The 22,814-nt window shown below is 42.8% G+C and overlaps 1 protein-coding gene across 3 annotated transcripts in view; it reads left to right on the forward strand.

Moving 5' to 3' along the window:
- The window catches only part of LDLRAD3 (low density lipoprotein receptor class A domain containing 3), a 498,268-nt gene that overhangs the window by 34,870 nt on the left and 440,584 nt on the right, over positions 1–22,814 (forward strand). For 2 of the 3 annotated variants that reach the window (XR_013609676.1, XM_078684330.1), the window contains exon 1: positions 12,369–12,492. The exons of the other annotated variant lie outside the window; for it this stretch is intronic. The gene's annotated coding sequence lies outside the window, so the exon portion shown is untranslated. Of the gene's footprint in view, positions 1–12,368; positions 12,493–22,814 lie in introns of those variants that run through there. 3 annotated transcript variants of the gene reach the window in all.

Below are 22,814 nucleotides of genomic sequence, written 5' to 3' on the forward strand. Positions count from 1 at the left end.
AAACCCTTCAAAATTGTACCCAATCCAATTGCAATTTCTAACGTGGGCATATCGGTAAGTAGGCAGATCGCCTGGGCACGTGAGGTTATCTTATGTGATAGGAATATAGGACGTAAAAACAATTTCCTAATATCGTGTACAAATAAGCAATCAAGTAAAATGTGCAGCATATCAAGTTTTAGGCCACGCCCACAGTTAGTTACCTTCTGGGCCAATCAGTGCAGACTTTAATTTTCCATCTATCTTCCAAGGGTTAACCCCAACCCGGGTTCTAAGAATTTCATATCTCAGCACTTGGTTGGGCAGTATGTCCAAATACGGGAACCAGCCATCGTTAACCCATGACTTTTTTAACCACTGGACCGATTTTTTCTCTGACATATAAACTAGGTCCTGCACCCTAGAGAGTGACTGGCCTTGTTCCCTAAGAGTTTTCTTAGTAAAATCGGCTATCAAGGCGTCCTGAGAGAATTTCACATTAAGGCGCCCTGTTACTTTCTGGAGAGTTTTACTCACATCCTTTGCCCAGACAAGATTACTTATTTGGATCTCATCCCTACACCATTGTGAGACCTTTAGTGTCACTCCTGGGTCTTGGCGCTTCCAGAATCTTACCAGGGCCATTTGGGATTGTACGGTCCATGAGGTTAGCCCTAGCTCCATTCTTATTGCTTGAACCATAGTACAGTTCGCTAAGGACAATAGCATTTTTTAAAATGTTCCCTCTTCCTGGTCCTACTCATGTTTACCGCTCAAGTATAACACCTCAGCCCCATACAATACTTGGGGGGGGGGGGATCATTGCTCCAAATGCCTTTAACATTGGTTTATGAGTCATGTCACCATATTCTTTATTAAACCCTTTCAACCCACATGTGGATGAAAAAGCTTTGCTCTTTGAGCCTCCAAATGGGTGCGCCATTTTAGCGCACTATCAAACCAGAGGCCTAGATATCTATTTGCCTTGACTGCCTCTAGTTTATCATTACCCAAAAACCAATTAAAGTTCTTCTTACTCTTTCCAAAACATAAAACCTTAGGACAATTCTGACTGTAAATATGGAAAAAACTATCACAATAACTTTTAAAAACATTTAGTTTCCTTTGAAGTCCTATTTCTGTTTGATCCAGGATCACTAGGTCATCAGCATATAGAAGACAAGGCACGTTGTGCCCGCTCATTCTAGGGCTTGCGCTTCTTTCTACTTCAAGTGTCGCAGGGAGATCACTAGATAACTTCACCACTACCTCTTGGTCAACATCATATTGAGGCCTCACAGTACTGTGTTAGATGATGGAGGAAGCCATCAACACCTTGTTGGGCATTAGGGGAAACCACATATCGCTTTAGAAAAAGACATGGAAGAGTTTCTGGCCCTGTGGATAGCAGACGGTATACTAGGCCACACCATTTTACTAAACAGAAACATTCATGGAAATTTCTGGAAAAGTATTAACACTGGTCAAGTCCAGGAATAGTCCAGGAATATTCAACGACCCAGACAAACGCGCGTTTTGGCTCTGTTGGGCTCACCACCTGCCAAACTAAAAGACAGGTTTTCTGCCATGGAATTTGGTGCCAATGGTGGTACTTTAATGGTGCTGCCTTTTTTTGTATTATGAAAGCACTGGCTCTGGTAGAGGAGTTATCAACAAAACCAAATAAATCCAATTTGTAAAACATGGACCAGAGAACGTGCAAATCACTGGTGAGGTCCTGCAAGTGCAAGACCATCGCTTATGCGCTCCCGTCTGAAACCATCAAATCTACCTGCTCTTAATGTACACAGGCAACACTTGAGTCAGCGTACATGGTTTGAAGAAACCTGTAGGCCTGTATCAACTAAACAAACATCTTAGATCCTCAGTAGGGAAAACCTAAGGTTTCTGCCTCAAGAAAACTCACATCCCGGCTGTATCTTATCTGCTGCGCCAGATGGGCAAAGACAAAGATGGAAATTATCCTATGTGGGAAGAGCACACCAAACTAGATCGACCTGATTTATATGTCCACGCTCCCTTATTCGGTCCATTAGCCCAGCAACGCAAGTGATTGCCCTTGGGGTGGCTTTTGACTGTGCCCTATCATTCTACTGTTGCAATAAAGCAGGAGGTGCTCAGTTGGCTGCTTCTAACGTTTATTGTGCCACAGAGATGATGGAGCCGCCCCAGCACCGTGGGATATCTCCGCTCCAAGTACTGCACCAAGATTATCTTTCAAGCAGCAACATTCTCTAGAACCTGCCGCACGGATAACCAGTGGATCCTAATGGAAACACTAAGCAATGGCCAAGATCATCTCTGACCAATAACCTTCAGAATAGAAGCCTTGCACAAGAAGTACAGTAGATCAAGGTACTACATCTACCCACAAATCCGTTCCACCAGCAAGAGAGACCTCACCAACTACCACAAGGAAACCGTCCAAACTGCAGTGGACTAACCAGCATCACCAGCATGTGCGCTGGTGCAAACGAGACCACTGTCTTGGCCTATAAAACAACTCCAGGCAGTGCAGGTTAGCGAAAGTTTGGGAATTTAGCCAATCATGAACTGTAACTAGGACCAGCATCATTGACTAAATTATTCGACAAGTAGTGGCAAATTGTACGGTGTAGTGGTGCATATTTTGTGGCAGCATTATTTTTATTATCTTCCATATTTATGTCTGTTAGTAGAAGTTTAACACCTAAATACAGCAGTCCGCTACTGAAAAGTAGTGACCAATTGGGCAGTTAAGCTTTGCAAAGGGCCATGTCGACACGTGTCAACATGTGTGGAAGCATTTTGGTAATTAGAGCAGTAGGCGCTACAAAGAATTTTGTGCAAATCAACAACTTATGCAGCAGGTGGCTTACATAGCAAGAGCAGCAAATTTTAAATAATGCGGAACAAGCCAGAGACGCATAATCGCATACATCTAGTGACCTGACTTCAGCGTACGCAGTTCACTTCTAGTGCTACGTTCCACATGACTGAATAGAGCATAGAAGATGGGTAAAGTGCGTGTTCTGGGCCAATAATGCGAATGAGTAGTGCTGGCAATGGAACCCCTAGGTCGAAGGCCCAGACGTTTATAAACGTACGAGAACCTTAAGATGTTTTTTTTTGTGGGGCCACAATCCACATGTAGCTCATAAACACATTTTTTACATCTCATATTTATTTAACTGTGTGCCATTAGTATTAACTTTTTTCCACACACTGAATTTTAAGTATGTGTGTATGTATATGAGGTTTTTATAGCCAAAAGGTAGCAGAGCTTTACTGTTAGAGTGTCTGTAGGACACATCTACATCTTAGAGTTTATGTTTTTGCAGAATTAACAAATACAACTATTGAATACCTGGAAGGGGTTAAAGCTGCTCGCGGCACCCTCCGCCTGACACTGGGGCTCAGTAGCAATTAGAATATACAGGCTTTGTTTATCCTTAAAGCTAATTAAACAAAGGGCAGTAGTGAGGCTGAGCCGTTTGTTTCGATACTTTTATCCTGTAAATATCCTGTCGTGGTTTGGATTCGGACTTGTTGAGAAGGAAACTGGTTCATTTTTTGGTGAATTGCAAAATTCATGGGACTGGCTCCTCTCTGTGCTTTGCCAGTAGGACGCCAGCATCTGAAATAAGATTTTAAACCACTGCATTTTTGGGCGATACAAATATTCAACAAATAGTAACACGGAAATTAACAACCATGCCTGTGAAGTCAAGGTGGCGGGCACTGCCCATCACATGCATGTTTCCTGTGGCTAAAGATGGAGCCCTCCTCCTAATTGTGATGACTTTACCAGGTGGACCAGGCTGCGGGGTGGTATTTTATTTATTGGACGCAGGGCCGGCCTTAGGCATGTGCAAGCTATGCATCTGCACAGGGCCACCAAACCCCAGGGGCCACCACGCCAATATATATCCTTAATATAATAATCCTCTGAGGATGGATACATATTTGCGTGGCGGCCCCTGACAGGGATATGGTGGTCTGTTCCACTTCCAAACACCCTGACCCTACCCCCTCTTCACTGGCCTCGGCGCTCCGCCCCGCCCGGACCCCCTCTTCCGGGGCCCCCACCTACGCTCCCTGCCCAGGGCCACCTTGAACCTAGAGCCGGCCCTGATTGGACGCATATTCGTATTTCCTGCACGGGGAGGGGGTCTGCTGCTGCCTCGGTCTCGGCATCCGTATTGATCGTCTCTGAAGGTTGAGATGGCTCAGGATGGGCCGTCTTCATCAATTATTCAGGGCGCGCGCGAGTTTCCAGGGGGTGGGTGGGGGTGCAGTAACCACCAGTGTCATCCCAGGTTACAGATCTCCGCCCTCCCCCCACCCCAGATGAGGCAATCGGCCATTACCGCTTGTGTGCACCGGCGATGGGCACTTCCTGTCTCACTGCTCCCCGGGGGTGGGGGCATTGCAGGGAAGGCCAGCAGCATAGCATCTATTATTTAGCGCCTTATGGTCCGCGAGCCTGGCGCAGATTACACCCCTCCTGGGTACATGGAGCAGCAGTCACGCCATATACCCCTCCCCCTGCGGATGCCATTGAGCTGGGTAATAATATACCCCATTACTGAAAGTAATGTAGTTTGCTGCAACCGGTCAGTAATAAATATTGTTGCATTGTTTCCGCCCCTGCCTCGCCCTCCTCCTCTCATATTAAAGTGCGTCATGAATCAAGCGAACGTGTGACTCAATCTACCCTGCCATGTGCTATCTGTATTTTTAGGTTTCTGGGCAGCAGTAGTAACAGGCGTGGAGTGTCCTTACTAGCCAGACCTAATGGCTATCTGCTGTTCAGGCTCTTTTTAAAAATAGAATAGGGAGTAAGAAAGGTTTCTGAACTAAGAGGGCTGTTTCTCATGTTTGCACCTTAGCATTGTGATTGTCTTGTAGTCAAGTGCATGTATGTGGTATTTATAAAGCACACACCCAGCCGAAAGTTGGAGAGCTGCACAGGGTCTGAGACACAGACACAGTAAAGAGTTGCTGATTTTAAGGCCAAACCAGACTTACTGTATAACGATGTATTGTACATTAAAGAGAGGGGGAAGCGTGGAGTCGTCCTGATGGATACAGAGATACTGTTCCAAATTCTGTGTAAAAATAAAGTAACATGTAATAACTCATTTGAGACCAAAATGATAAACATCCAATAAGTAAAACAGGAGATATGCAATTTTGAATAGTACATGTGAGTAAGGAAACTAAAAACACAAAGCTCCAGTCGTGGTTATCTGATCATGCGAGATCGGCTGTTCAGGCTGACCGCGATAGAGCATCGGCCAGATACAAGAGTTACTTTCAAAAGTCCAAAGCAAAGAGTTTGGTTTGCGGTGAAGAAGGTCTCCGGGTGCAGGGAGAGCGGTATTGATGGTTTGCACGAAGAGCAGACCGGTCGGCACTCTAGCACAAAGGTCTTGAACGGTGTCACAGATGGTCGTTGCTGGAGGTTCGCATTGGCATTCACTGCAGGGTGTCGATGCTGTTGCACTAAGTGCAGATCTTGCGTTGCTGTACATCGCTGTGGTGCTAAGAGTCTGGCTCACCGGAGCTTCGCGTTGCTAGGCGGTAAGCACTTGAACATCAGGATTTCTCCTTTTCTATGAAATGATGTGACACCGAAAGTTCAGGACCTGACTGAGGGGCATTTTATAGAGATCACTCCAGGAGAATACAGCAGGGGTTCGTAGGTTTAGTTGCCAGTACAGGCAGCAGTACAGCTGGGCAGATGCAGGGTGGCCTCTGGAGCTTGTTATGTCCCTGTAGCACAGAACAGGATGTCGGTCAGCTGACTGTTGCAGTCACTTCATCCTGGGATTAATGGTACAGGTTCAGTCTTCCTTCTCAGCAAGCAGGCCAACAGGCAGCTGGTCTTGGTGGAAAGGCAGAGTAGCAGGGCAGCAGAGTTGCAGCCCTTCTGGTAGTAGGGCAGCACAGCAGTCCTTCTGTATCATCCATAGATTCAGAGATGTACTGAAGAGTTGGGTCTGAGGGTCCAATATTTATGTGTAAGTGTTGTAGGCAACAGCTTCACCACTGATCAGGTCAGAGATGGGCGATCCTGCCAACACCTATCTCATTGTCTCATTGTCTGGGAGCCATACACAAAGACCAACTGCCAGATACACCTAGTTTGTGACCTGGGATAATGGCTGCAGGCACAAAATGGTTGCGACAAGAACATGCAAACTTTCTAAAAGTGGCATTTTCAGAATTGTAACTTAAAATCCAACTTTACCAATAAAGGGGATTTTAAATTATAGTTCTTTAGATACCAATCCTTACCTGCCCTCTATTGAAAGTGATCACTTATAAAATGTAAGGATGTTACCCAATGTTATCCTACGGGAGAAGTAGGCCTTTATTTATTTATGTCATTTATAGAGCGCTTGAATCACCCCAACCGGGGTATCTTTGCGCTATGACAACAATGTCCAGTGATTAGATCAGTACGTTTTTTAACTGCTTTCTAAAGGATATATAGTTAGTGGAGAGACGAATGTGGAGGGGGAGCTGGTTCCAGAGAGATGGGGCTACATAAGAGAAGGATGTTCCCCCCAACCAGGTTTGTTTTATGCGAGGTATAAGAATAAGCTCTTTGGACCCAGAGCGGATTCTCCTGGAGCGGTTGTATCGGATCAGTTTGTCTGCGATGTAATTAGGTCCCAAGAAGTTAAGGGCTTTTAGACCATGCAGCAGATCTTTAATCTAATCCTCTTCCGAATGGGGAGCCAGTGTAATTTACGGAGATGGGGAGGTGAAGCTGTTCTAGGAGGGGCATTGGTCAACAATCGAGCTGCCGTGTTCTGAACTACTTATAGTCTGTTTAGGGAAGATTCCTCAGTGGAAATCAACCGAGCATTACAGTAGTCCAGACGACTTGTGACCAATGTTTGTAACAATCTTGTACTAAAAGACTAATTTAAGAGTTTTTCATTACCAAGAAAAGTAAAACTTAAATGTACATGTCCAACTTTTCAATTACACGGCACCCTGCCATAAGGGCTGTTTAGGGTCTACCATAGGGGTGACATATGTAATAAAAAGGAAGGTTTATTTTGCCAGATCGAATCGGCAGTTTAAAACTGCACATACTTGCTGCAATGGCAGACCTGAAACATGTTTTAAAGGTATACTACAAAGGGTGGCACAATCCGTGCTGCAGGCCCACTAGTGGTATTTAATTTACATGCCCCGGGTAAATGTAGTACTACTTTACTGGGGAAGTACTAGTAAATTAAATGTGCCAATCGGGTGGTAGCAAACTCTACCATGTTTAAGGGAGAGAGCACAAGCATTTTAGCACTGGTTAGGAATGGTAAAGTACTCAGAGTCCTTATAGCCAACCATAGTGGGTTCAGCAGGGAAAGACAAAACAATGTGGTGATGACCCTGCAGAAAGGGCCAAGTCCAACACTCCTGGATGCTTCACTCTTGGATAGTAGTTCTAGAGCTTGGCGGATTATATTGATAAAGTGGTTACTCCTATGGATTTCTTATAATAAGGCGGTATGATAATCCGAGGAGTGGGCTTGGAGTACTGTGTACTATTTTCCTCATCCTGGAGAGGCACTTTGGATGATTCAAAGTGCCTTAAACATTGCTGATCTAGCTGCAGTTAGTGGTTATGGTTGCAGGACTGGTTTCAAACGTTCTCTGGGGTAAATGCAGGGTTTTTGTTGGAGGTTTTTTGATTTGTTGTATGTGGTATTGGTATATGGTTCCTACTAATTACATAGGACTGAGAATCTGGACAACATAAACTTCAGAATAGGGGACTCCGTTCACGCATCATCAGAAAATGTTGGCCCAATCCTAGCTAGTTCACAGTGCTACATCTGAACCTGTTACCCAACTGCAACCTTGAACATGACCACTCTAATTCCCCAATGAAATAGTAAAACAGATCTACCCTTTCGTTGTTACTTTTGCATGTCCAAGGCAAACACAAGAAAGATGCAATTATGGCTATTCAAAAATATATTGAAATAGTTGCATTCTTGTATAGAAAGCATGAGCTGCAATTATTAGGAAGATGAATCAAAGCTTTAAAACCAGCATTACAAGAATGGTGAAAAAGATAAACAGTACAAACATGATAACATTAGTATGTGATTATACCCAGATCTAATACTACCTACGCTATCGAGAGCATAGTGTGACTGCCCTCGACCAGATCCATTGGGACAGCCTACCCACGCCCCCCCACCCACCACACACCCCATACTTAAGTATGATGAAGCAGGAAGCCAGTCTGAATGGAACATGCTATTGTCCATCGCAGGATAAAGATTAGAGTCAGCCGGGCTGCATCTCAGTCACAGTGTACCGTGTTCCAGGATTATCCCAGTAGAACTGATTCTCTCCCGAATGGAGCACAGAGGCTGTTCATATAATAAAAGCACTGTTCCCATCACACTTTGTCAAAGGTACAGAACTTATGCAATGGTTTGTTTAGATCCTTAGAGTTCTCTCCAACCAGACAACCAAATGCAAGTGCATTGCGTTCTATTTGCCTAGCCTTGGACAGAGTGTAGTAACAACTTGTTAATATACTAGTAAATGAACAGCATGTATAATAACGTCTCAGTATATTATCGTGTAAGTGTGAAACATGCAAAATGTCGCCATTAGAAAAAAATGTCAAGCTAAAACGTGTAGCTAAAGTGGTGACTCAGAGCAGGCACTGACATACATTACAACCACATATGAGGAAACTGGGGCCACCAAGGTATAGACTATAGTTATAGTCAAGGTAAGAGAAGATGAGCGTGAGGTTGGATTGTAACATCTGTTGGTTTCCGGCGTATGGGAAAATGCTTTGTGGTGTTTTCATTGTGTTGAAGGTGCTCTTTGTGGCCCTGTTGACTTTTGGTATAAAATATAGATCTGAATCTAGGTTTCTTACCTCTGGATGTAGCTGTAGGCCCTCCTTGATTTCCTTGAGGCTTATGGAAGAAGGCAGGAGTTGTACCCATTGTTTACAGGTTATGATCTCAGTCTTTGTGGTATTGAGTTTGTATTTAAGGCCAGGTGGTAGATGCCAAGTCTTGACTTGTAGAGGTCTTCTAGGCTTTACATGTTTAGAATAATGTATCACCTGCTTAGTAGTAACAGGAGAGGTTGAACTATCTAATCAAGTCTGGTAAAGAGGTTGGGCAGATGTAGACTAAGCGTGGGGATGCAACAGTTTGTGTGTTTGAGGGGCTGATATGACCGAAGGCAGGTATACCAGACTTTGTCTTTGATATAAGAGGTAATTCATTTCATAGCATTTTCATATATTCCAATATGATAGAGTCTGTGTAGTGGAATGTGGTGGTGGACAGTGTCAGATGTCACCGACCGGTTCAAAAGCTATTGAGCTGCCACTGCGTCCCTGTCCATTATGAGTTTGGGTCATCCTGTATGGATACGAGTGGCAGAATGTTGGCCTGACATCAAGTGATTTTTTTCTGTAAACTTGGAAAGTTGAGTAAAACCTGCTACTTCAAATATTTTACTTAGGAATGTGCCACCTGATATTGGTCTGTAATTTGCCCAGTGGGTTCCGTGTTGTAGGTTCTTCTAAAGCATTCAAACGTACGAATTATCCATTCAGTTGGGAAGTAACCTAATTCCAGGTAAGCTTATAGCTACTGTCACTATGTAAATTAAATCGTAGAAGAATTCTGGAGGTGCTGGGTTTGAAGTAGGGGTGTACGAAATTCACATAATGTGCTTTTATATAATTACACAACTTTATGCATAATTATGTGAAATGCAAATTTGTCATTTAGAGCTATATTTTGGTGCTAAATGCGCCCTCGTATCATATTTTGATACAAGGATGCATCGCATTCCAAAAACAATGCAAAAAAAGCACCATGCACCAGCTACTTTCGTTATACTGAGAATGTTGTGATTACTCCAAATGTGTACTTTGAATAGCATGTAATTATGTGATGCAGCACAATTTCAGAAATTATGTATAACAAGCCTTCAAAATGTAACTTTACCCAGGCGTAGTCTGGAGAGCAACCTGATGAACTGCTTGTAATGATAATGTAATGGAATTTTTTTTCTGAGAGGGTATTGAAAGTATCAAGTGATGGAGTTTTGATGTTTCCTCTCTCTTGGTAGTAGCTGAGTAGGGAGTTGCCCAAATTCAATGCCCTGAGGTTGCATGCTAGTGGTTTGCCGTGGTGGCGAGACTAGTGGGAATGCTGGCTCAGCGGTATGTGAGTGCACATTTAGATACCCGTGCGTGTGTATTGTGGTACGGTTGATGTCAGAATTTCAGGTGCACGTTCATTAGATACTGAGTGGGTGCACTGCAGGTTTCATTGTATTCTCTCATGCGGGGATGCCAGGAACTCAGATGTGTAGAGGTCGATGCACAGGCTATTGTATGTGACTGCATATACATTGAAAAATGTAAATTCAGTGCGTTTCAAGCGAATGAGTGCAGACCGTGAGCCTGTCACCTCGAGCACTATGCACATAGTGTTAACTGGCAATTGACTCCTCCGCGAGTACACCTTAGTTTTCAGCATATACTAATTCACCCCCTCGGTCAGACAGCTGTGAAATACCACTCCTTGTGTTTAGCCAGTTTGAGAGGTGTTCTCAAGGCGACCATTGGGAGAGCTGAAACGTTTTTATAGTCATCTCTGCTGATGCAAGATCTCAAAAGATCTGACTGCCTCCCGTGCTCTGTTGTAGTAAGAGGCCACTTGTTGACCGCTCAAGTCCAATAATTCATGACTTCTGACATAATGGTAATTTACAACATTAATAGTAACAAAGGGACGATACCACCTTTTGGTGAACAGCCTTAGTGATTAAGGGGGTATTTGAAATGCTAAACCCCTCATAACAGTTTCAGAGGAAATAAAAGCAAGCTTTAGAAACAGGAAGTATTTTTTAATCATTAACTTCAGCTCTGACAATATAAAAAAAAAAACTCGCAGCAGTGCAATTCAAATAGATTGCTCTACCTGTATTAACCGTTGATAAGATTCCAAATTAAATGTGTAGTGACAGTAAACTTTTCAGTGTTTTAAAAAACGTCCCTCGTGAATTTAAAAGGAGGAGGGAGGGGTGGAATTTCTGCTAATTGTTTTTCCTCCTCTTCATTGCTTGATTTTGCTCGCGAGAAAGTGTCACTCATAGTTGTTGAAATGTCACTCATAATTCCACTGAAATTATGAAAATGTCACACATAGCAATGTGGAACCTTGGCAGCTATGTTAACATATGGGCATTGGATGACTGCTGTGATTCATGTGGTCTGAATTATTTAGTATGTTCTATTTGCACAGAGAATATCATGCACTTGTTGTTTACCATCTAACGTATGAACAGACACATGCAATGAGTTTTTACATGTTGGAAATATAATGTAGTGAAATTTGAATCATTAAAATAAAACTGTAAACTATGCACGTTTGGCCTCCATTGTCTGCATAGTTTGTTGACTATGTTACTTAGAGAAGTGTTTGAGCAGTGGCTGGGAGGGAGGGCTGGAGAAGCAGCAGGTAACGCAGTGGTAATTTGTTAGCAGAAATAGGGTAAGGGGCAGAGGAAATAACTGTGGCTGCTTTTTTCGTACATTCTACTGTATTTTGATCATTAAAATATCACACTTTCGCCATTATAATGGCAAATGCCTCGTGCCATAAGGAAATTAAATCTAAACAAATAAAGCAGGGGGGGGAGTAGTGAGGTTTATAATGCTCTCGTCCATTGAGGTGTAACATATAATTTGCTGGGTTGGGTGCATTCGTGAGCATTCTAACGTAGGAATTTCCAATTCAGGTATGAAAGAACCAAATTCCAGGTATATACTTGATGCACTAACAAAAATCTTTCGTTCTGTTGTAAAGCACTCTCACACCTCCGTGTAAAGTGCGCTCTATATATAAACGTATACATAAATAAATCCAGGATCGAGCGGGCTTGTGTTTATTGGCGGCTCCGTCCCTTGCTGGTACGTCTGGGCTTACGGATACGAGACACTGAGTGAACAGTAGGAGAGTGGGGCCCAGACTTATTTAAAAGACTGTCTGCAGCGCGAGCGAAGACATCCACGATAGCTGCGCCTGCCTGACTAGATACCCTGCACGGTACGGGGGGCACAGAAACAAACTGGCACCAGGATGCGCTTCCGGTATGCGGTGTCACGTGACCAACCTCCGACAATCAGCGACAAGGCTCACCGCGCCGATTGGTTCATCAAGTACAGACAGGCAGAGCTTTGCGCGAGCGCCACTGATTGGGCAGCAGGGTGTAGCTGTGGCGGATGTTTGTGTCAGCGTTTCTGCTTTGTCCTTCAAAGGAGGCAGCGGAACATGTTTTGCGCGAGAGTGTCTGATTGGTCCCACGTTGTTGCGTGAACTCCTCCTGTCGGCCAATCCGCGCCCTTCTTACATGTAGCGTTCCAGGCAGCTCAGGCACTGAGTGTATTCCGGTTGTGCCATGTCGGAGGGTCCTAAGGGCGACTGGGCGTAGTAGGTGAGTATCGGATCTGGCGGTGAGGATAGTAGACGGGGTGTGGGGGCTTGCAGGCATCATTGAGCCGCGGGGCGAGAGGCTGCGGGATGAGCCCACGGGGCCAGCGTCCAGAGCTCTCAGGGTCCACCAAGTGGGCCGTGATGCTTTTGTTAGTCCCCTGGCCCTCCATTCAGGGGCTGCAGGATATACTCCGGTTAGTCATTACGCTTTCTTTCAAGGAGAGGCGGTTATCGGAGATGCTGGCAGATAGCTACTACGGGTAGTGGAAAGTGGGCTGTAGGGAGGGCCTTCCGGCCTGATTAGTGACTCTGCAGGAAGTGCTGTGATGTTTGCCTCTGGTCGGGCTGTAGGGAAGTACATCTGTGACAGGAAGTGGTGTGCTCGGATGGGACCACCTTGTTTGTTTTGCGGATGTTAAAGAAGTCTGCAGGCTGTATGATCCTGGATGCCAAAGAAGTCTGCAGGCTGTATGATCCTGGATGCCAAAGAAGTCTGCAGGCTGTATGATCCTGGATGCTAAAGAAGTCTGCAGGCTGTATGATCCTGGATGCTAAAGAAGTCTGCAAGGCTGTATGGTCCTGCGTATATTGTGTAAAAACACCAGAATGCATGAGCATAATACTGACTGTTTGAGAGTGGGGGTATATTGCGTTGTATTGGCCTATTGGATTGTCATGTGAGTTTCTACGTCACTTGTATCGAATATTGAACGTTTTATAGGCAGGGCAAGGTCCCGAGGTGATCTGTTACTCATTTGTTTCCTGGGCTTCCTTTAAGTGTGTGGTCGAAATTGGTGTTGGTTGTAGTTTGATGTGTATGTGGGCAGTTTGCTGAAGCACTTGAAATTTTGAAAACATGATACAGGTCTAGTTCGTTTAAATTGGTCTTTAAATAAACATTCTGTGTTGCAGAGAGTTTTTAGAATGCTCGCAATAATTCTTTAGGGTACATACTTTAATGTGGCTACATACAGCTTACACAGTCTAAGTTAGTAATGCAGGAACAAATTCATATGATTGCATTTCCCCAAAGATTACCCTAATTAATCATTGGGGCTTTAACTTACTTACAGCATAGTTATTTAGAATATAACAATCGGGGTTACCTTCAACTTCTTCCCCCTAAGATAATGTATAAATACGACTTGGTGTCCAACACAATTATTATACGAATAAAACATTTTATTTACACACAAAAACACAGTTACATATACATACAATAAACTTTAAACCTACATGAATCATATATCACAATAATTATTTCACTATTTTCTACCAATTAATAGAAGGTGGCTGTTTTGTGTAGTTGCCGCAGAGTCAACCAATGGAGATAGTCCATAACTGGCGCTACTAAGAGAACAAAATATTCTCCTCCTTTATTCTGAAGTATGTGCACCAAAAGTCCTTAGTTTACATATTTTGGGTCAAAGCAGACTTCTCCGATATAACTGTCGACGCGTTTCGGCCTTAAAGTTGCGGCTTCTTCAGGACTAAAGAAAGACTAAGGGCCAGATGTAGGTAATTTTAATTTGCCACCTCCTAAATACCGATTCATACCGAATCGGTATTTAAGAGGTGGTAAAATAGAGGGGGGAGATGTAGGTATTTCAGATTCGGTAAATACCGAATCGTTAAGATTCGGTATTTACAGATTCTGTAAATACCGATTCGGTATTGCCCATTGATTCCAATGGGCCTTGCAGCCCATAGGAATCAATGGGCAATACCGATTCTGTAATTACAGAATCGGTTTTACAGAATCGGTAAATACCGATTTTAGCAAGGGTGCAGGGTGTGTCACCTTGACACCCTCTGGCACCCCAAAAATAGGCATGTGCGCCATGTGGCACACAGACATGCCCTAAGGGCATGTCTGTGTGTCACATGGCACAGGTGTGCATGCACACATGTGCATGCACACCTGGATTCGGTATTTTACCACCAAATGGGATTGGGTGGTAAAATACAGATTCTTAAAGCCCTGTGGCACTCTGACATGTGCCAGCTACATCTGCATTTACAGAATCCGTATTTTACCGAGTCTGTATTTACCGATTCGGTAATGTTACCGAATCGGTAAATACAGAATCGGTAAAATACCGATTCTGTAAATGCATGCCCTACATCTCAAAATCCAATTACCGGTCGGTAACGGCCGAATTCGGCCGTTACCGACCGGTAATTGGCCACCTACATCTGGCCCTAAGTGTCTACGGAGATAAAATATATACAACATGTATACAACCATATATATACAATTTTTCCAAATAAATCAAAGGCGTGCAACACAAAATACACAAGTCCACCTGGAAACCAATATAATAAATGGTAGAGACACAGAGAGAGCTCCCACTTAAAATAATAAGTACACCAGATCAAAGCTAATATCCTGTGATTCTTAAAAAAGCCAGCACCAAGGAGGACATTACTATTACAGTCGTAGTCCGAGAAAAATCAAACATGCATGACTGCACTTAGGATGTCACTGCCTTCAACCCTTAAGGGTAAGCCCCGGTATCGATGGATCGGATTCAGTGTTCTAATACTGCTGAAGGGAGAGGTGTGGTGCCTCGGCCAGGGCCACTGACGCTGGAATCTGGGAATCCCGGTTCTATCCCTGGCGCCGGCGGCAGATTAGCCCAGCACCTGTGACTCTGGGCAGTAGTTAGCTTAATCTTCCCGTCGGCCCCCAGCGCCTGGAGACCCTTATGGGTGATTGTTCGCGCTTTACAAATGTGGATTATAATTATTATTAATGCAATTGTGTGCATAATTATGCAATGCTGTGTAAAGGCAAAAATTTCGGAATTTTGTGTAACAAGCGTGTAGGAGGCTGGATTAGTATATGGTGCTCACTTAAGTAAGTGGAGCACCCTGCATAATTCCAGACAACCCTTATGGTGATTTTAGTGGTCTTAGACAACCTTAAAAAGCTCTTTCAGTGGTAGCTGTGTAGAGCAGCCTTCAAGCTTAGCCCAGAAGGATTGTGTAGCAGCTTCTTTTACCAGAACATAATCTTACATGAATAGATGAAGGGAAAAGAACCACATAGTGTATTTATAAAAATATGTATTTATTATAAGACACTCACTAACGCATACACATACCCACTAGCCATAGATATACACAATGCACACAATACTTTGCAAATAAAAAAGGTAAGTTGTGCAAATACACTGGTCATTGAGGGAGAGGGTGACCAAACAATATACTGAAATAGGGATGCGAACTACAACTCAAGTCACGACTATACCCAGAAGATGTAGCAGTGTAGGGAACCCAAGGCACCTTCCGAGGTAAGTAACTAGGAACCCTACGAAGGCCATGTTAAGAGTGGGAACACGACTGTGCTCATTTCAAGTCAATGATTGTCACGCTTGCAATTTTAAAGAAGTAGGACCCTACTCAGTGGACCCTGAAGAAACTCCGTGGAAGACAGAAGGATGGGGAGCCACCCTACCTGTGGATACCCTAGGAACCAGGATACCTACACAAGGGAAGCTGTATGCAAAGTGGCGTCGGAAACAGCTGTCAAACTTAATGGGGAACTTCAGGAAGATGTCGCTGGCAAAGAAGGTGAAAGTGTCGGGTGGAACCCAAGGTGCATTCCGGATGAGGTATCTGCAAGCAGAGGGGCAGAGTCTCTGTCACTCAGGAGTGACCAGGAGGCACGGAAGACACCGCTGCTAACAGCTGTTTGTGTTCTGTTGGCCCTGTATGTTTGCAGTAATTTTTAAAAAGACATTTTGTGCATAATTATGCAAAGCGGTGTAATTGCAAACATTTCTGAATTGAGTATTACAAGTATAACTTTAAATTCTTAGCATTAGGCAATGTAATTTAAAATTTCACCCATGCCTAAATTATATGGTTTACAAGGATTCATTAACGATATTTGTGACTGTCTATATGTGGTAGTTATGTGTCAGCGGATAACCAAGCAATGCTGACAGTTTTGATTTGATTGTTGTTTTTCAGTTTTTCACTGAAACAACTTGATGGAGCGAAAATTTGGTTGTGTAGGAACATCGACAAAATTAGTGCCGTATTGGCTGTGTGATACGATTGCGAGTGCCTTTGTTAAAAAGATGGTGGGTTTTAAGACCATTGGCTTTTTAGTTCGAGGTTTTGCTAAAATATCTTATGTATGGGTTGTGCAGTTTTATATTTAGTCCTGTTTTTGGATTTCTTTGCCTTGACATGAAGCATCAGAAATATCGTGCTTTTTTGTTTGTTTGTACGATATTCTCACCATATCTAGTCTTTTTCTGGTACTGCCTTTTTCTGCCTCAAAAATTAGTTTACTGGTTTTCCTGTTTTGTAGTTTCTCAGAGTTGAGTCAACCAGTCTTCTGACATGGCAACCGGTGTTGCAAAACTCTTTTGGAGCTGCATTGTTGAGCAATTAGGTAGGTAATTGGCGGAAATTGGTTCAGTGGCTATGTTGCCAGGAGTTCTGACTGGAAGGAGGCGTTGTCCAAGCCTTTTCGGGTTAAATGCTAATGAGTTTGGTGCTTCTGGTGATTGTGTCGCAGTTCAGAGGTTCAGGTTGACTATGACGTGGTGATCACTCCAGATAATTGAGTTGGTTTCTTTAACAGAGATCAGATATTTTTGGGGCCAAGGTTGCATCAGGGATATATGGCTTGCATCATTTCTCTCCAGTGACAAGTTGATGGTAATTCATGGCTTCAAACGTTCTATGGAGTCTGGTGGTGAAGAGGTTTTTCAAATGTACTCAGATGCAAATGAACTGGGATTAATAGGGTTTGGTGGCCAATTTTGCTATTCCATATCCGGTCCAGAAAGGTGATTATGCAAAACTGCTTTTTGCGGCGGTCTTGAATTCTTCGGCATTCTTCCTTTTCACCTACAAGAGAGAAAGCAGGGACAGTCAAGTGGTGTACAGAGCCTAAATAATGCGTAGCTTGAGGCGCTTTTATACAAGTTTCTTCGAAGAGTAGGTCCAGGCTGGTATCCAGTAACAAGTAGTTGATGTGGACTCAATTCTACCTGTAGGGTCGTATGTCGATCAGGATGCAAGATCCGATGCTTATTGGGTGAGGGTAGGGACTGAAAGATTGTTTAACTCTCACAGCAGTTTTACTCCTATGGGGAATGTCAATTTTTTTTGTGTGAAGGATTCAGTCAGGAAACTGCAACCTGTGTTTTTCGTTTATAAAAATAAAAAAAAATGTATTCACATTTTGACATTTAATACATTTAATACAATCACCCCCCTCCCCCCAGTTGAAGACCAAGGTCAAAAAACAAATTGTATTAAATCACCTGAAATATACAAGTAAAAGAAACCGATTTCCAGAGTAAATTCAATCATACATAAACTAACGAAGTTGACGTCCAGAGAAAAGAGAAGGAAAAAAAGGGGGGGGAGAAAAAGGGAACAGAGAGAAAGTCACACTCCATCTTTCCTTTGTTTTTTGGTCTAACATTGGCCAAAATCACTTAGCTTTTAATAAAAAAATATTTATACCCGAGACACCGAAATAATGCTGCTGGGGAGGGCCAAATTATCCAGCAGGTTTGATAAAATTATGCAGCAAGAAAGACAAATTATGAAGCGTAATGCAGCACATTTTGTAGTGGTATTACTTCATTATTTTTCCATTTGTTACATATTTTAACAATTCCTGGGCACAATTTTCACCTCATTAGCACCAGTTTAACATCTAAATACATCAATAACCAATAGCAAGGTAGCCAGTCAAGCTTTGTAAACATCTGTCCACTGTGCAGCAACACTTTGTTGCATTGTTAGTAACTTTCTAATCGTTTGAGATAGAAACATTTTTTGAGGTGAAATTGCAGGTGATGGACTGTGCTGCACATCTGCAATCATGCAGAAAAACTCTGTGGCCTCACAATCCCAGTGACCCTGTATATACAATACATAAAGGGGTTTCAGTTGGCTATGTTCATAAATAAGTCTGCTATACTTTCATTCAAATTTTTTGTTCTGCCCACCATTGCCTACATACATAGGACACAGGATCAGCTCACTTCAGCCATTTGCTTACCTGACGGAGGTACTACATTCTGCTTTTACCTCATCTGCACATTAAGTAATCCCTTCAGTGGCATGGACTACTTGTGCAGTGCCTCTTTTACATTAAACATATTTTGTCTTTGAGATGATGCTTGTTTTACTTCGCCAAATGCAACACAAATAGATGACACAAAAAGATGGACAGAATGTTGAACATTGTCAAACATTCACCCCCAGTCACAAATCTGGGTAAAATCCATCATTATTTTGCTTCCCAGATCATTCCAGGTAGTACCCAGCCATATGCAAACCAGCCATGACCCTGTTGCCCATGGGAACAGTCCATCCCGAACTGCCTGGCCAGGTCATCCTTGTATCGAAAAACAAGCTTCCTGGGACCAGTTTCGGGGCATCACCCCTCATCAGCCTGGCTAGCTTGAAACCAGTGGCGTAGCGAGCACGGGACCCACATCTGGGCATACACGTCCCACTTAGGGTAAAATGTTCTTGTCTTAAATGCTGTATCCCCTTCTGTTCTCTCTGCTATCCTTTTTGTCTGCTTTAAATGCCTCCCACTGTCATGCGCCTCTGTCTTACACAGCCCCCCTCCCAACCCCCAAGAAATTCTATCATCTCTAGACAATTCTCTAAATTTAGGGCATGAGTGCCATTGTGCTCAAAACCACGCAGAAAAGGGACTATTCAAACTCCATCCTCATTCAGAGCTTGGCTTCTTAAATGTGAGAGGGCAACTGTACTATTCTACCCAATGCTTCAGAAGTAGGCAAAAAAAAGGCCGAAATGCCAAACATTTGTAATTCTGACTCAAGAAAACAGTGAGTATTAGTTGAACGGTATTGAGAAAGGCAGCATGTGCCAGGGCTGCCTACCACAATTGGCACAGCTGCTGAGGTTTGGTTGTCGTCTCCCCAAAAATACATGATGCACCATGGGTAATGAGACAGGTGGTTTAGGCCATAACTGCTTGCTCCACATTTCTGTTGCTGAGAGTCCACCCTTGTATGTCCACCCCAACTGGTACTTTGAAGAACCTAAACGTCCATCCCATCAAGATCCATATGAAACCAGGGCCCCACCCAAACAGGCTCATGGAAGAGGGGAAACTGATATTTACCTAGCTGTTTTGCTCTGTAATGTAGAATTCATATACTGCTTCATACCCTTGAAAAAGCTTTTTGAAGTGCATAGTTGAATAACGTATTAGAAATGGTTTGGCCTAGCTGTGAGCGAGGTTGTGAGGGTTTTTAACCTACATTAAACATGATGCAGAAGAAAGTGGTGCTGATTTTAAGCAGGAGGTGATGCTGAGATTGGAGTCATTCCAAGCATTGGCTAACCTACAGTGCAAAGTCCACAACAATGTAGCTATAAACTGTGTAGTATTATATAGTGAGGTGGAATTTTAAATCAGAAGCATACAAAGCACATATACAAACCAAGAAAAGAATTGTAACCATATCGGCAACAAAATAAGCCATGCTTACGATAAATCTTAGAAATCCTGAGATTGTGGTAGCATTGTCATAACCATGAAGTCTGAGAATCCCTCCACTTGATTTAATTAACACACTTAAAAATTAAGGGGATGAATACAACGTTCTTCAACACTGAACGGTCTGAGGTTAGTAAAGTGATAAACTTACATTAAGCACAACACAAAAAAGAATGTGTTTCCACACTACAGTTGCCACTTAGATACAGTACAACTACGTTTCTTCAAATCTCCACGTATATGATGACATTTAATGGAAATATCCACGAGTGAGATTATGTTGCATTCCTTTACATGACCGCACATGTTGCTTTATAATGCTTGCAAAATAAATTAATGACAAGAAAAAGCATGCAGAAAACAGCAAATGAAAAAATGGCACCTGGCGGCTAGACTGATTTTTTTTTTCAGCATCCTAATAATTCTGCAGGGTTCAGCACCTCCTAGAAAAGCTCAGAGAAACCAATCGGTGAACGTGCGCTCTATAAGAATTTTGGAACATAACAATAGAGATGTAGGAGGGTGATATCGGTAGCAGCCGGTGCAAACCAGTCATAGTTGTATCTGTGAGTCAGTTGGGATCTGGTTTAGGGAAGAACCAGGTGATTATTTCTCTTCTGAATCGCCAATAGTTATTGATGGTTCTTAATTTGTTTGAGTTTATTCCAGAGCTTGCCTGTCTGTACTGAGAGAGAGCTATAATATAGGCTAGTGTATTTGGGAGTGGGATGATGCGATCCCATCTGTTTAGTATGAGTACTGTGTCTGTCTGCTGGGTTCTTTGTTGCTTACAGATTAGTTTATTAGACTCCAATGTAGAGATCAATGAAAAGTCTACTTGTATAATCCAGATTGGATATCCCAAAGGGCAGTGATGAAGTAATAGAATTCTATAGATCAAGTCTTTTACAGAGTTGTCGATTTGTGATTGTAGTAAGAGATTGTCACCATGACCATGCAAAGTTTTTTCACTTCAATTAACCTAGCAGTCGGACAACCTGTTTCCACTTAAATAGATCCAGGGGTAGGATTTGCTGTGATAATCAGCTATGATAATCAGCTATGTATTTCCTTTTTTGCGTGGTATAGTTTGAAATAATTCTCTAGCTTCCATCGTTCCACTGTTCCATTTTTAAGATGATCAGATTGTTAATAAAAGCTCTGGAACTAAAGTTAGCTAAGAACAGAAAATAACTTATAACAAACTTTGTTGCTAAAGATTTGTAATTGCCCTTCAAAGATCAGTGTGTGTGAAAAGTTAAATGGTACTCCTGGCTCGTACCGCCATATGCTGCTGAAATCGAGCATTGCCCAATAACTTCACTAATTTCTACTCCATGCTCTTAAATTGGAAATAAAATGTGCTTTCAGCCTTCATTAATGGCAAGCTTGTCAGTGAAGAATGTTTATAGATTCTGAAATGGCAGAGAGGAACTTTGATGTATTTACATAGCGCTAGATGCTTGGTTATTAAAGGGCAAGAGAGTGCGAGGTCATTGTGATAGAGGTTGATCAGACATGCCCCGGTATAACTTACATTGTGTGCTGTAATGCAGCTTTCGGATCCTTTGGATCTGACCCTAAAGAAAGATTGTCCTCGCAGTGTGTGTCAGGGAAGTGCCCTGATGTTTTACGGGTGATCTAGTTTTATTTTATTTATAAAGTGTAGTATAGCGCGTACATGACCCTTGTGGGTATTGCGGTACATTGCTTACTGAATCAAACGGCTACTTTGTTATGCATGTTGGTTCTTAGCAGATACTTTTCTGCTAAAACATTTTCAACTACGATCGGTCACAAATGTTTTGATTCGGTTTTGCCATGCAGGGACGTATTTACTTAATTATAGTAGTAAGGGGTTTTAAAGTAGGACATAGGGTAATTGTACAGTTGGCTGATGCTCTGATTGGCATGTAACCCCACCCGCAGTAAAGATTGTAGCAGGGTAACTCAAGACAAGTTGGCCATCACTACAACTGGGTAGGGCTGAAATACCAAGGGGTACATTAGGGCTAAGTTCAGACTCTTTTGTCCTGTTGGCAACTTACTGTTCTCTCCAAAGTTGTAGTCTCTGCGGTAGGTACGCTTTTACTTTTCGGCTGATCAGCCTGAATCTTGACCTGCCTTTTTAGGTCGAGCATTCGAGACCTCTTAGATATACTTTATTTTACACTTATATGTGTATATACTTAGTGGGCTCTAGGGATCATCCCTAGGACTTGATCTAGCGCTATCTTGGCTGCACCCATCAGTGCGGGAAAAGAGTTCATAGTAATGCGTGAACTGTCCAATCCGGAATCTAAATCATTCCGTTCCTGCATCTCAGGATCTTTGCGAAACTTTGGTAGTATTTTTCAAGGAGAAAATACCAGATTTGCTTTCTGCTTGTTCAACTGTCCCTATTTAACTGCCTTGATAGAAACCGACCAGCAGAGGTCAGTAAAATACCAGAATCACTTGCATTCTCTAGATTCCGGTCCATATAAATTGTCTTCCACAAGCGGCTGTAGACCATATTATTTTCAAATCTTGTATTTTCAGTGATATGACCACTGAAGGCCCTGAAACAGAGCTTTGGACTACAACATTTCCCACTGAAAGGCAATATTTCTCTCCATGAACACCTGGCGTGTCACGCAGTTTGGCGCTTACTTTCCCTCCATGTTAAAGAACAGTAGATGTTTCATCATCCAGGCTAATGTGCTTTATAGCTAAATACATATAAGGTCTGAAAGACTGGACCGTTTGCATTGAAAATGCTTGTTCTACTACTAGGTCACTCAGGTTGTATATATTGCAAGTCT

Source organism: Lissotriton helveticus, chromosome 3_2 (genome assembly GCF_964261635.1).
Source record: "Lissotriton helveticus chromosome 3_2, aLisHel1.1, whole genome shotgun sequence".
Lineage (NCBI taxonomy): Eukaryota > Metazoa > Chordata > Amphibia > Caudata > Salamandridae > Lissotriton > Lissotriton helveticus.